This window comes from Ursus arctos, unplaced genomic scaffold (assembly GCF_023065955.2).
Source record: "Ursus arctos isolate Adak ecotype North America unplaced genomic scaffold, UrsArc2.0 scaffold_29, whole genome shotgun sequence".
NCBI classification, from domain to species: Eukaryota; Metazoa; Chordata; class Mammalia; order Carnivora; family Ursidae; genus Ursus; species Ursus arctos.
This window is the reverse complement of record NW_026622974.1, coordinates 18784596-18799468: the sequence shown is the minus strand read 5'-3', so window position 1 is coordinate 18799468 and position 14873 is coordinate 18784596.

Below are 14873 nucleotides of genomic sequence, written 5' to 3'. Positions count from 1 at the left end.
AGGGAAACAAAGGCAAAAATGAACTACTGGGACTTCATCAAGATAGAAAGCTTTTGCACAGCAATGGAAACAGTCAACAAAACCAAAAGACAACTGACAGAATGGGAGAAGATATTTGCAAATGACATGTCAGATAATGGCTACTATCCAAAATTTATAAAAAACTTATCAAACTCAACACCCAAAGAACAAATAATACAATCAAGAAATGGCCAGAAGATATGAACAGACATTTCTCCAAAGACTTCCAAATGGCCAACAGACACATGAAAAAATGCTCCACATCACTCGGCATCAGGGAAATACAAGTCAAAAACACAACGAGATATACACCAGTCAGATGGCTAAAATTAACAAGTCAGGAAATGACAGATGTTGGTGAGGATGTGGAGAAGAGGGGAATGCTCCTACGCTGTTGGTGGGAATGCAAGCTGGTACAGCCACTCTGGAAAACAGTACGGAGGTTCCTCAAAAAGTTGAAAATAGAGCTACCTAGCAATTGCACTACTGGGTATTTACCCCAAAGATACAAATGTAGGGATCTGAAGGGGCACCTGCACCCCAATGTTTATAGCAGCAATGTCCATTGTAGCCAAACTATGGAAAGAGCCCAGATGTCTATCGACAGGTGAATGGATAAAGAAGATGTGTTCTATATATACACAATGGAATACCACTCAACCATAAAAAAAAAAAAAAAATGAAATCTTCCCATTTGCAATGACTGGATGGAACTAGAGGGTATTATGCTAAGTGAAATAAGTCAATCAAAGAAAGACAATTATCATATGATCTCACTTATATGTAGAATTTAAGAAACAAAATGGAGGATCATGAGGAAGAGAGGAAAAAATAAAACGACGAAATCAGAGGGGGAGATAAACCATAAGAAACTCTTAATCATAGGAAACAAACTGAGGGTTGTTGGAGGGGAGAGGAGTCAGGGGGATGGGGTAACTGGGTGATGGACATTAAGGAGAGAACATGATGTAATGAGCACTGGGTGTTATATAAGACTGATGAATAACTGATCTCTACTTCTGAAAGCAATAATACATTATATGTTAATTGAATTTAAATAAAAATAAGTAAATTAAAAAAAAAACAACCAAACAAAACATAAAGTGAGTCTATTTTAGATAGCATATAATTGGATTTTTTGTTATTAATTTAGTTAATCTATGTTTTTGATTAGGAAGTTTAATCCATTCACATGCAAAGTAATTGCTGATAGAGAAGGTCCTATCATTGCCATTTTCTTTTTGCTTTACATCTTGTAGCTATTTTGTCCTTCTTCCTTTCTTACTGTATTTTTTTGTGCTTCATTGTTCTTTTTTTGTACCCTTATGCTTTGAATACTTTCTCATTTCCTTTGGTGTACATTCTGGAAGTATTTTTTTTTTTTTTGCAGTTACCATGAGGATTACCTAGAACATCTTAATTATATAATCGATTTAAAATAGATAACAACTTAACTTCAATTGCATAAAAAACTCCATTCCTTTCCATTTCTGCCTTTCTCACTTCATGTTTCTGATTCACAAATTACATCTTCTTATACTGTATATCATTGTCATAAACTTACAGGTTTTTTTTTGTGCTTTTATGTTTTAAATTCTATATTGGAATTAAAAGTGATTTAACCACGAGTGATATAATACTAAAGGATCATTTCTCTGTCTATATATTGACCTTTGCCAGAGAGCTTTATATTTTTATACATTTTCATGTTGCTGTCTAGCATCCTTTTGTTTCGACTTGAAGGTATCCCTTTAGCATTTCTTACAGGGCAGGTGTAAATATTAATAAAAATTATTAATAATATATTAATAAAAGCTTGTGTTTACCTGGGGAAGTTTTAATGTCTCCATTTTTTTCTCAGCTTTATTTCAGTATAACTGACCAAAAAATTGTATATATTCAAGGTGTACAAGTTGATGTTTAATATGCATATACATTGTGAGATAACCAGCACATTCAGGTTAATGAACATCAGGTGTACAAGTTGATGCTTAATATGCATATACATTGTGAGATAACCAGCACATTCAGGTTAATGAACATGCCCGTCACCGCACATTATTATCATTGTGTGTGCGTGTGGTGAGAATACTTAAGATTTGCCCTCTTAGCAAATTTCCAACATACAATTAAGTATTAACTACAGTCATGTTGTTATATGTTAGATCTCCAGAATGAATATATCCTACATAACTGAAACTTTATATCTTTTGATCAATATCTCCCAATTCTCCCGTCCCTTGGCAACCACCACTCCACTCTCTGCTTCTATGAGTTTGAGGATTTTAGTTTCCATATGTGAGAGAAATCATGCAGTATTTGTCTCTGGGTCTGGCTTTTTTCACTTTGCATTGTGTCTTCTAGGTTCATCCATGCTGTTGCAAATGATAAGATCCCCCCGCTTTTTTTAAGACTAAAAACATTCGTTTATGTGTGAACATTAACACTTGTTACCCTTTGTCTTTTTGATAATAGCCATCAACAAAGTTGCCAAGAACATATAATGGGGAAAGGACAGTCTTTTAAGCCAAGGGTATTGGCAAAACTGCATATTCACATGCACAGGAATTAAATCGAACCCTTATCTCTTATTATTTACAAAAATCAGCTCAAAATGGTTTCAAATTTTAAATATAAGATGTGAAACCATAAAACTAACCAAAAAAATTGGATAAAACCTTCTTGACATTGGTCTGGGAAATGATTTTTTCAAATATGACCCTAAAAGCACAGGCAACAAAAGCAAAAATAAGCAATTCAGACTGTATCAAATTAAAAAGCTTCCACACAACAAAAGAAATAATGAACAACATGAAAAGTCAACTTATCCAGTAAGAGAATATATTTGCTTCAAACTTCTAAAAAATAGTCTCAAAATAATTACAGCAACAGCAACGACAAAACAGCCGTATATCTCAGTCTTCACTAACTGTCTTCATACCAAGGAAGATCTTGGCTAATAAGCCTGGCCAGAGATTTTTGGGAGTGTCTGAAACCTTTTCTGGGGTTGTACAGATAATTTCCCGGTCAGAGAAGTTTGCCCCCTTCTCTGTATCCTGTAATCTCTTCCGCCCCCTGGTGACTACCTGCAGTAAAACAGTCTCTCTAGTGGTGCCTCAAGAACGGGTGCTGGCCTTTGCTCAGAGGCCCTTGGTCTGGCACTAAACTGCCAAATTATGTTAGTGCTCTGCATAAGTCAAGAGAGAAACCAGTCCCTTGAGTAGCCTCTGAAAAAGCAGATCATTAGATTCACAGTCCACGCTTCTCTTTCTCTCCTGAGTGGAGGGAGAAGCCTGAGAATTTGCGGCGTTTCCTCCAGATCATGCTGTGCGGTGTGCCAGGGAGTGGGGTGGACTATGGTGGGCAAATGCGAAGAACATTCTTAACCGGCTTCTATCCAGCTCTTTCTGGCTTCGTACTTACCTGAGGTGCTGCAACTTCTTAATTGGTTTCTGGAGTTCTCAGAAAGGTAATTTGGGCCGTGTATTTATCGCTCAGTCAGTGTTTCTATGGGGGAATGTGAACCTGCGGCTTCCTATTCCACCAATGCTGACCTCACTGCAGTAGGTCACTTTTGAAATATAAATTTTTATTAAATTAAATCTAATGTTGTAATTTTGAATATTTTGGCTCATTTTATCTCTTTTTAAACCCTCAGTACACTTGATTAATTTTAAAAACCAGCAGACATACTTTTATGAAATTTCACATAAATTAATATGAGCATAACATTGTAAATATCTCTTTTCAGTGGCTATGATCAGCTTCTTATTCTTTCTTTGCCGTTTTACTGGTTAATATATCATCATGAAAGGAAGCAGTTTTCAAAAGCTAATCAATTTTGTTAAGCTTTAAGTGGTTAAGTTTTAAAAAGTAAAAATATTTCCTAGTATGGCTTAGTTTCAGGTATGTAGGTTAAAAAGGAGATAGCATGCCGAAGTACTCAGTCAATATTAATTCTCAGTAGAAATTTACTCAATATATTTTGTCTTGCTTTATGCATAAAATGGTAATGCAAACAAAATTAAGAAATGATGTGTTTTTAAAAGAATTACAAATAAGAATTAAACAACTGCTTTTCCAAAAGAAGCATATCCTATTGAGATATTCAGGGCTTTGATCATAGTTGATGAAAGTTGTGTTTCTTTGTCCAATTATAAAAATATCAACACTAAGATACTTATTGATTTACGGACAAGGTGTTTGGGCCTGCTGGAAGCTGTTTTCCTATTACTTTATTGCAATGGCCAGAGAACAGTAAAACTGTTTAAAAACTTAAAAATTTTTGATAAAGTACATGAAACTATTATTTCTGAGCATGACAAAGCGTGCAAATGTTTTTGTATTTAGAGTAAAATATTTCAAGAAGAAAATGCCTACTTTTCAATAGTAACATTTATTTTCTGAGTCAAAGAATGAGTTTCTCCAATGCATTCGCATTAGATACACTCACAGCGTGCTGCCTTTAGGGCTGAATCCATTGATTAAGTGCCTGGTAAGATAAAGACAACAGATAAAAATCTACTCTTGATTAATTACAGATAAGGAAAAGTATATTTAGAAACCTGACTTACAGGTTTTGTATGTTTTTAGAAAACATAATTTTCAAATTCAAGATGGTTTATCTAGAAGCAGCAGCAATCATGGACATAAATTACAGATTTCCTTTCTCTTGACTCTTCCAAGGTATTAAACCCTATACGCTTCCTCACTTTACCTATCTATGTGTATATCTATATATCTGTGTGTTTATGTGTCTATCAATGGTCTATTGTTCTACTTACTTCCCAAATATTTTTCAGAATTCAAAACAAATAATTCAGTCAAGAGCTAAGTGCAACAGTGAGCAGTGTAAGGCATTTTCCAGGTTGAAAGCCCTGTGGAAATAACTCTGTAAGCTCTCACAAACAGAATCCCTCTTATTCATTTTCCAAAGAGCTAGTGCAAGTTTGACATATACTAGATGAAAACATGACTATTTGGAGAACTTTACTAGGGGTAGATAAAGAATGAGATATTTATTTACATCTTATTTTTTTTTCTACCATTTTTGTCAAGAATCAAAGCAGAATGACAGGTAGTTGAACTCTTCCTTTTAATATTTTGGGGTATTCTGGATATCAAATATTATGTGAATTAATTACATGTTAAAATGAAATAATAGAATGCAGAAAGAACTTGAAAACGACCCATTTCTCTAAATTGTTCCTCCTCCTGGCTGATGAACTAATGTAAATTATCAGCTAAATCAGGGTCAGCCTGATAATCATTCCCCTAAAGTGTTGGCTTAGCTCTTGGAATTTGCTCTGTTTGATTTTCCTTCTTCCTGTCCAGATGTTATTTCATTGATCTTCATCAATCCCTTCCTTCCACCTTATGTCCTCTTGATTCATCTTAGGCTAAGTGAAATATCACAGGACCCATCAGGATGAAATGTCATAATAACACTTACACTGCAAAATGGCATTAAAAGACATCCTTCGACAATTGAAATGAATATCAAAGTAGTGGTCTTATTGAACATCTTGATGGCTCATACTCTTCTAGCTTATTGTGCAATATCACCTAATTCTTCACGTCATAGTAATTTTGTCAAACAGCCTGAAAAGCCATGCACTATTGCGTATCTATACACCTCTTGTGGGTGTACTTGTGTCTAGAATTCCTTCACTTTAAAAGCACAAAGAGGGGCGCCTGGGTGGCACAGCGGTTAAGCGTCTGCCTTCGGCTCAGGGCGTGATCCCAGCGTTGTGGGATCGAGCCCCACATCAGGCTCCTCCGCTATGAGCCTGCTTCTTCCTCTCCCACTCCCCCTGCTTGTGTTCCCTCTCTCGCTGGCTGTCTCTATCTCTGTCAAATAAATAAATAAAATCTTAAAAATAAATAAATAAATAAAAGCACAAAGAAATAATTTCCATAGCAGTCAAGAGGTTGTACTCATTTATTATAAAATACAGCTAGATAATGCTATGAAAACTGGTAAATCTCTGAACTGCCTTATGATAAAATAGAACAAAAATAAATGTTTTTTTAAAAAAAATATGGCTCATCAAATGTATATGAGTTTGCTTCAATGACAGAATAATTCACTTTTCTTGTCCAGAGTAATGAAAGATTTTAGGTTAAATCTTTAGTCCTTTGGTGATCTGCTTCTGAGGAAAGACTAAGCCTTTTCATAAACTGAGTCATGAATAGTGAGGTAGATGCAATGGGGAGGTAACTTGCAAGAAGTTATTGTAACTGAAAGAGTAGATCACTAGCCTCTGTGTCCTTTAGGCTCTAACATATAGTTATTTCCAGTCCTTAGTTTACAAGGATTTTGTTATACAGTTAAGAGACTCATGGATCAATGCTTCAAAGAAAACAAAACCAAAACCAAGACAATTAAAATCACATTATTTTCTTGAATACAAATAAAAGTCCTACGTACACAAAACCCCTGTAAAATATACATACCTCCATATATAACTAAAAACACACTGTGGACTTAGAAAGGGCATTTTTTTTTTCTATACAAATTTATTATTGACTATTCATGCTTCTTTCCTCTGTAGTTTCTTTTGGAGCAAAGAAGTGTTATATTTGAAAATCCTAATCAATAAATAAGACATTAAAATGTTTGCAACTGGAGTAGTGTGCAAATTAAAATGCTGTGTTTTTTCTCTGAACTTAAAAGATTATCACTTAAACTAATTATCCTCAAAATTAAAATGACACTTTTATCTATCTATTACAGCATTACTCAAAAATGATAAAGACCTTTCAACTAAATTTGAAGAACAAGCTTGGGATAGTTTGGTTTAATAAAAAAGACTATATAGTAGATGTGAAACTCACTTGAATTGTCATTAGGGGCCATTCAAAAATATAGTCATTCTGTCGAAAATGAGAAACTAAGAATGAATTTTTTAGTGTCAGAGGATACGATTGTGTAGTCTAATGATATACAGGCTATGTGGCATTTAAAATTCATCCATTTATATATAACAGACTACATGTTACATTTATATGTTTGAATTGCTAAGATAAAATAGGTTATACATTAAAAAATAAGTTTCATATACATATATATATATATATATATATATATATATATATATAGGTTAGATATATTTATGTATACACACTACTACTCTTTTTATGGCCATATAATAGTTCTGAGTTCTTTGGGTAGTTTAAGCTCAAGTTGGGCCCCATCAGAGAGATCTGGATGTCTTGATAGAATTTGAGAGATACATTTGTAAAATCAAAGGAAAGGAATATTGGGCTATAATCCCAAAGGGTCAAAGACTTTAGGAAAGAGTGTTTGAATATCTCAAGAGAAGGAAGCCATGACCTAATAGCAGAGTAAGAAGCATTATGACCCAAGTACCAAACAACTCTTCAGTTAAAAAGGGTCAGTCATGCCTCCGAACATCAGTTGAAGAGGTAATTGGAGGGTCAGTTTCAGTGTATTTGCCTCTGCCAAAGTTTTACTGGAGCACTGCTGAAAACTCTCCCTTCAGTCATTTTTCACAGAGTTCAGTGTGTTTCACACATTTTAGTTCCTGACGTTACAGCTTTTTAATCAAGACCTGTGCAGTCATTGCTCCTCAGTCACACCATCATAACAAGGTTGATCCAAAAAATAGCACCATTTTCTACCCTTTCCCAATCCAACCCCATTTGTTATGTGGCTTTTAGCTCCTTCCATCAAAAATGAGGTTATTCTTCTATCCCTTAAATCTGGGATGGTCTTGTCTCTTGCTTTGACCAATGGAATATGGTGGAAGTGATTCTATACCAGTTCCAGACTAAGGCCTCAGAAGGCCTTACACACTTCTTCTCATTGTCCTAGAACCCTGCTGCTGCCATTTGAACAAGCTCCGGCTAACCAACTGAATGAAGACTGACATGTCACCCTCCTTTACCAGACCCTATAGTGAGTGGGGGCTCTAAGGTGAACTCGTCCACCAATCAAAGAAACATGAGCAAACCCAAGCTAAGATTAGCCAAGCCTGGCCCCGATCAGCAGAATCACCCAGATGAACCATAGATTTATGAGCAATAACAAATTATTGTTGTCCCAAGCCTCTAAGTTTTAGAATGGTTTGTTATATAGAAAGCTAATCAATGTATTACTTATCACCGCAAAACTTTAGAACTCTTCTATGGAGTTCAGGGCACCAATCCAGACTAACACTAGCTTTCTTCATAATGAGTTTTCCTTCTCTTTCTTGCCAGTGGACAGTAATTTATCAAAAAAGTTTTGCTAATATTGAACTACAAAAGTGAAGAAATTGAGGTCTGGACTTGTTGCTCCCAGTAGGCTCTTTTCTCCCTAGGCAAATTTACTGACCTCTTCAGTATGAACTACCCTTCCATGACAAAAAGTATGACACAAAAAAAATAAGAAAATTTTTGGAGCTTATGGATATGTTTAGTACCTTGATAGTGGTGCTGGTATCATTTCAGGATTACTCTACAGCTTCTAAAGTCCTTCACCTGCATCATCTCATTTTAGAACTACCATTGCCTACAATTTTAGTAAAGAGAAGACTAAGTCATAAAAATGAAATAATTTGCCTAATAAACTGAGTAAATGTCAGATTCAGGATTTAATCCATGGTCTTTAGACCCCAGGCTCCACATTCTTTTCACACTATAATATTTCCCTTCATAATCAGCAAAATTAACATTTTGAAAGAATGTTGATATTTCAAGTTCTGCATTCACTGGCAATTTAACAGCCTAAAAATGTCATTAAAAGTAATATGAGAAATTATACTTGTAACAAGTGGAGTGTACTAATTAATCCATCTGATATCTAGTGCAATATGCTAGTTATTAATGAATAAGACTTGACTAGTATCACAGCAATTTAAATTTTATTTATGCACGAAAGAGATGACACTTTTTCTTTTTGCTGACTCCTTTTTTTTCCCTATTTTCCCAGCAGGTGAGTTGAAAACTGTTTGCATATTAATACGTTAGTATAGCCAGGGTGGTAAGGCATAGTTTTTTAATCTGACAAAGGACCAAGAACTGGAAGTATCTATTCATTCATCCATCCACTTGTTCATCCATCCATGTGTGACTTAATATAAAATTACCAGTGGGCCATTGTATGAATGTGGCACACACTTGTATCTAGAGACTGTTACATCTTTTTATGTATTTGCCTACTTAGAAACTAAGTCTTAACTTCAAAATATTTGGGTTCCCAGGTGTAGACTGGAATAGTTAGCACAATACAGTGGAAAAAGATTTCAGCATCAGACAAATGTGAATCTTAGATCTGCCACCAACAGGATGGTCTTGGATAAATAACTTTTCTTAGCTCCATTTGACCATGTGTAAAATGACAGAATTAGTTTATACACTCCACATTTGCAGATATGTACAGCAAGGGTATATGCATAGAATCTGATATATAACTTAGGCACTTTATGCATGTTGTCTTCGTGACTATCATCTGATAAGACTAGATCTCTCTGGAGTGCCTGGGTGGCTCAGTTGGTTAACAGTGACTTCAGCTCAGGTCATGACCCTGGGGTCCTGGAATCCAGCCTTGCATCAAGCTCCCTGCTCAGCAGGGAGCCTGCTTAGCTCTCTGTTCCTCCTCCTCTCTCTCTCTCTCTGTCAAATAAATAAATAAATAAAATCTTTTTAAAAAAGACTAGATGTCTCCCTTCCATTGTTATGGAAGGAAGAATTGAGCTGCATTTTTAATTTAATTAAATCATCTTTTTTAACTCAAAGAATGTTTCAAGTTTAGGCACTAGAAATATTTTCTTTTTTTTTTTTTTTAAAGATTTTATTTATTTATTCAACAGAGAGAGAGACAGCCAGTGAGAGAGGGAACACAAGCAGGGGGAGTGGGAGAGGAAGAAGCAGGCTCATAGAGGAAGAGCCTGACGTGGGGCTCGATCCCAGAACTCTGGGATCACGCCCTGAGCCAAAGGCAGACGCTTAACCGCTGTGCCACCCAGGCGCCCCTAGAAATATTTTCTTATGAGTAGGTACATAATATTTTTGAGTACTTAACGTGCCAGGCATTATATCAAGAACTCCATGTTTACTGGGCTATTTAGAAGTAATGTTGCAGTAACTAACTAACTAAATAAATAAAATGTCGCTACAAAATTATGTAGTAGCTAATGCAATCTTTTATGTTATTTTTAATATAATAGAACTTAGATTTATTTGTTGAAGGTTTTAAACCCAGTAAAAGAGAAATTCAGTACTCACATTCAATATTGATTGACTCATTATTTTCTGACCATACCTTATATTTAAGCATCTATGAGGTTGTATCTGTATGAAATTAAAACACAGACAGAAAGTAAAATATACAATAAAGGCTTGACATATTGGAAATAATTTATTGATAATTTTAGAGCATAAAGAAATAATAATGAAAAGCATTACTTTGAAATTCAATTTTGCTAATTATGAAAATATGTGTTTATAGAAATAATGGTTACCCAAAGAAAAAAGAAGGATACCATCTTAATATTTGTAAAATCAAAGGAAAAGAATATTGGGCTATAATCCCATAGGGCCAAAGACTTTAGGAAAGAGTATTTGAATATCTCAAGAGAAGGAAGCCATGGCCTAATAGCAGAATAAGAAGCATTATGACCCAAGTACCAAACAAATTTCAGAAAAACATCCCCCAAATCTGACTATATAATTTTGAATAACCTTAGTGAAAAAGAAAAACTGGAAAATAGAAAATATTCAAAAAAGTGGCATGTTTGAACACTTAGCTCCATGAAAAACTTAGATTGGAAAAAAGGCAACAAAATATAAATTTTAAATGAGCATCAAATAACAAAGACAATTCTAACAAACAAATGGTATGACAACATATTGAAAATTTTAGTGATATGAAAACCTTACATTATTATAGGATTACATTTTTGGAAGCTAAAGATAATTGCTAAAGAGTCTTTTGTTTATTGTTTGTTCCTTTAAGAATGTTCAAGTGAGAAAATGAAGGAAATAAAAGCCTTTTATGAGTACGCTTTATGGAATCTGGTGAGTCCTTTCAAATATCCAAACTGGAGAACTTTTTGCCCAAACCTTTATTTTTTTTATAATAATTTTTTATTATGTTATGTTAGTCACCATACAGTACATCCTTAGTTTTTGATGTAATGTTCCAGGATTCATTATTTGTGTATAACACCCAGTGCTCCATGCAATGTGTGCCCTCCTTAATACCCATCACTGGCCTATCCCAATCCCCCACTCCCCTCCCCTCTGAAGCCCTCAGTTTGTTTCCCAGAGTCCATAGTCTCTCATGGTTCATTCCCCCTTCTGTTTACCCCCCCTTCATTCTTCCCCTCCTTCTCCTACCAATCTTCCTGCTATTTCTTATGTTCCATAAATGAGTGAAACCCTATGATAATTGCCTTTCTCTGCTTGACTTATTTCACTTAGCATTATCTCCTCCAGTCCCATTCATGTTGCTGCAAATGTTAGGAAATTGTTCTTTCTGATGGCTCAGTAATAATCCATTGTATATATGGACCACATCTTCTTAATCCAGTCATCTGTTGAAGGGCATCTCAGCTCCTTCTACAATTTAGCTATTGTGGACAATGCTGCTATGAACATTGGGGTGCATATGGCCCTTCTCTTCACTACGTCTGTATCTTTGGAGTAAATATCCAGTAGTGCAATTGCTGGATCATAGGGTAGCTCTATTTTTAACTTTTTAAGGGCCTTCCACACTGTTTTCCAAAGTGGCTGTACCAACTTGCATTCCCACCAACAGTGTAAGAGGGATCCCCTTTCTCCACATCCTCTCCAACATTTGTTGTTTCTTGCCTTGTCAATTTTTGCCATTCTAACTGGCGTAAGGTGGTATCTCAATGTGGTTTTGATTTGAATTTCCCTGATGGCTAATGATTTTGAACATTTTTTCATGTGTCTGTTAGCCATTTGTATGTCTTCATTGGAAAAGTGTCTGTTCATAACTTCTGCCCATTTTTTGATTTGATTATTTGTTTCACGTGTATTGAGTTTGAGAAGTTCTTTGTAGATCTTGGATACCAGTCCTTTATCTGTAGTGTCATTTGCAAATATCTTCTCCCATTCCGTGGGCTGCTTCTTAGTTTTTTTGACTGTTTCCTTGGCTGTGCAGAAGTTTTTTATCTTGATGAAGTCCCACAAGTTCATTTTTTCTTTTGTTTCTCTTGCCTTTGGAGATGCGTCATGAAAAAAGTTGCTGTGGCTGATGTCAAAGAGGTTACAGCCTATGTTCTCCTCTATGATTTTGATGTTTGCCCAAACCTTTAAAAAATGTAAGCTATCATTCATAGCTCATAAGTTGTAAGTTCTTGTATAATGCCAAGACATGACACGGATGAAACTTTTTACGCTACCAGTTTGTAGCTTACTAGTTGTACTACCTTAGAGGAACTATTTAACTTATTTGTACCTTAGTTTCTCACCTTAAAATTAGGATAAAAATATTCCCTAGCTCACAGTGTTATAGTGAGATTTAAATAAGTAACATAACGTATAGAATTATTGAATCATTACATTGTGTACCTGAAATGAATATAATGCTGTATGTTAATTATACTTGAAAAATATATAAATAGGATAACATATTTAAAGCATGAGAACCAAAAGTTTCATGGCAGCATTTTATTCTTTCTGTTTCTTTTACTGTACTCTTTGGTGTGCTGATAAACTATTCATAACCAGGTGGGTGGGAGGGAGACTAGATTTGTAGTGTTTGTTAATGTCTATGGTGCAAATACTCCCATCATGGCTGATCCCATCCATCATGAAGTCATTGAATGAGAGTTGGAAAGGGATGCACAATAGCATATTACTGTATAATATCCCCATCATACAGATATCAATAACTTCAAAGCATAGATGATAGTAAAATATAGTAAAATAACTACGAAATAATAAATTTTGAGTAACTGTTACTTTATTTTTAGAAGGAAGGAAGAAAAGAAGGAAGGAAGGAAGGAAAGAAAGAAAGAAAGAAAGAAAGGAAGAAAGAAAATTAATTACATGAGTAATGAAATGCAAAAATATATATTCAAGGTGTGCCATGTGCAAAGCTTACTTAGAATTTTAGGTTCTAGGACAGCAGACAATATCTGCTACATTTAACATTCATTTGACTCTCCACAGAACACAGTTGATGAATAGAAAGTACTCATTCATGGAGAGCCTATTAGAATAAGAAGTAATATTTTAAAGATATATCTGTATCTATGGGTCATATATATATATATATTACATATAATATATATATTACATGTAATATATATTACATGTAATATATATTACATATAATATATATTACATGTAATATATATATTACATATTATATATATATATATATATATATATATATATATAATTAACAGCAAAAAGTAAAGCTATATAACATCCAAATCAAAGTAGTTCATATTAGAAACAGAATTAGTTAGCCAAAATTACAAGGATGTTAAGGCATGATTGTGACCTAGTTATAGCTAGATCCAAAGGTTAACACAAATTTTCACAATTCCCTTTTCCCTCCAACATCCTGTGACTATGAGTTGGTTTTATACTACCTTAATCCCAACAGATTTCCATTGTCAATCCAGATAGAATGGTCACAAGGAAGTGTATTTTAAATTTGATTTGGCATAAAACTCTTGCAGAGGATTCTGATTGGCCCAGGATGGTTAATGGGCCCACACACAAACCAATCACTGTAGCCTTGAAATAAAGTATTCAGATTGACCAGTATAAATTATATTTTCTCTAGTGAAGGAGGAGTGGTTTGCTAAACTTCCCAGTTCTATAGGAGAGATGATTCCTTAAAGAAAGGTATATTGGGAAGTAAATAATATTGTAATTGTGACATGAAGGTGAAAGGTAAATTGGTAGCTAGAGGGGAATATAAGGCCTAAGGAGTTCACATGAAATAAAATGTTATGTATGATATTTGTAAATTACCTAAAGCTAAGAGGAACTATAAATATAGGAGATAAGACTGGATTCAAAAGGATCTCAATTGACAGAAATGAGAAACATAAGACAAGATGTAATTTCAAAGGAGCAAATATAAATTCCCACATTTAGGTTCAAACAGTTGGTTTTATATAAATAAAAAGTGGAAAAACAGGATTTATAGCAGTTCTACTGAAAAAGAAAAACATGTTTTATTTAGCTTCAAGTTCAACAGGAACTGACAGCATGACACTGTTGCTAAAAAAGGTAATCCAATCTTAAGCTGTTGTATGGTTCAGAACAAAGAAGATTATAGTCTCCTAGTGCTCTGTACTGATCATATTAAATCCAGATTATTGCTTCCAGTTTTGGATTCCATACTTTAAGAGTGACACTAACAAACTCAAGGGACTCCTGAGTGAGATGAATAAGGCCAAATAATATCTTCAAACAACAGAATAAACTGGGTATATTTTTATAATAGAAGGGATGGCTTTAAGGGTGTAAATATAGCCTCCTTCAACTATTTTCAGATTTATCTATGGGAAAGGAAGATCATTAACTCTGGGGTCTAGAAGGACAGAACTACACTAATAGAATTCAAAATAAAATGAATTCTGGCTTACTAGGCGGATGACATTTCTAACTGTGAAATGACTGCATCTCAAAGTAGTGTGTGTCTTTTATTGGAGGTGTTAAGCTATAAATTAGCATGATGGAGTGAGAGAGGAAAAATCACTAAGGAAATGAATAAGAGCAGGAAGATCTGGACACTGGTCCCTGCTAAAACACTGCACAGATATTTAAAATACGTGTATCATTTATATTCTAACTTCTATTTGCCTTCTGCAATTTTACTTCGTGCTGCCTTTGTATCTGTTTTTTAAATTTTTATT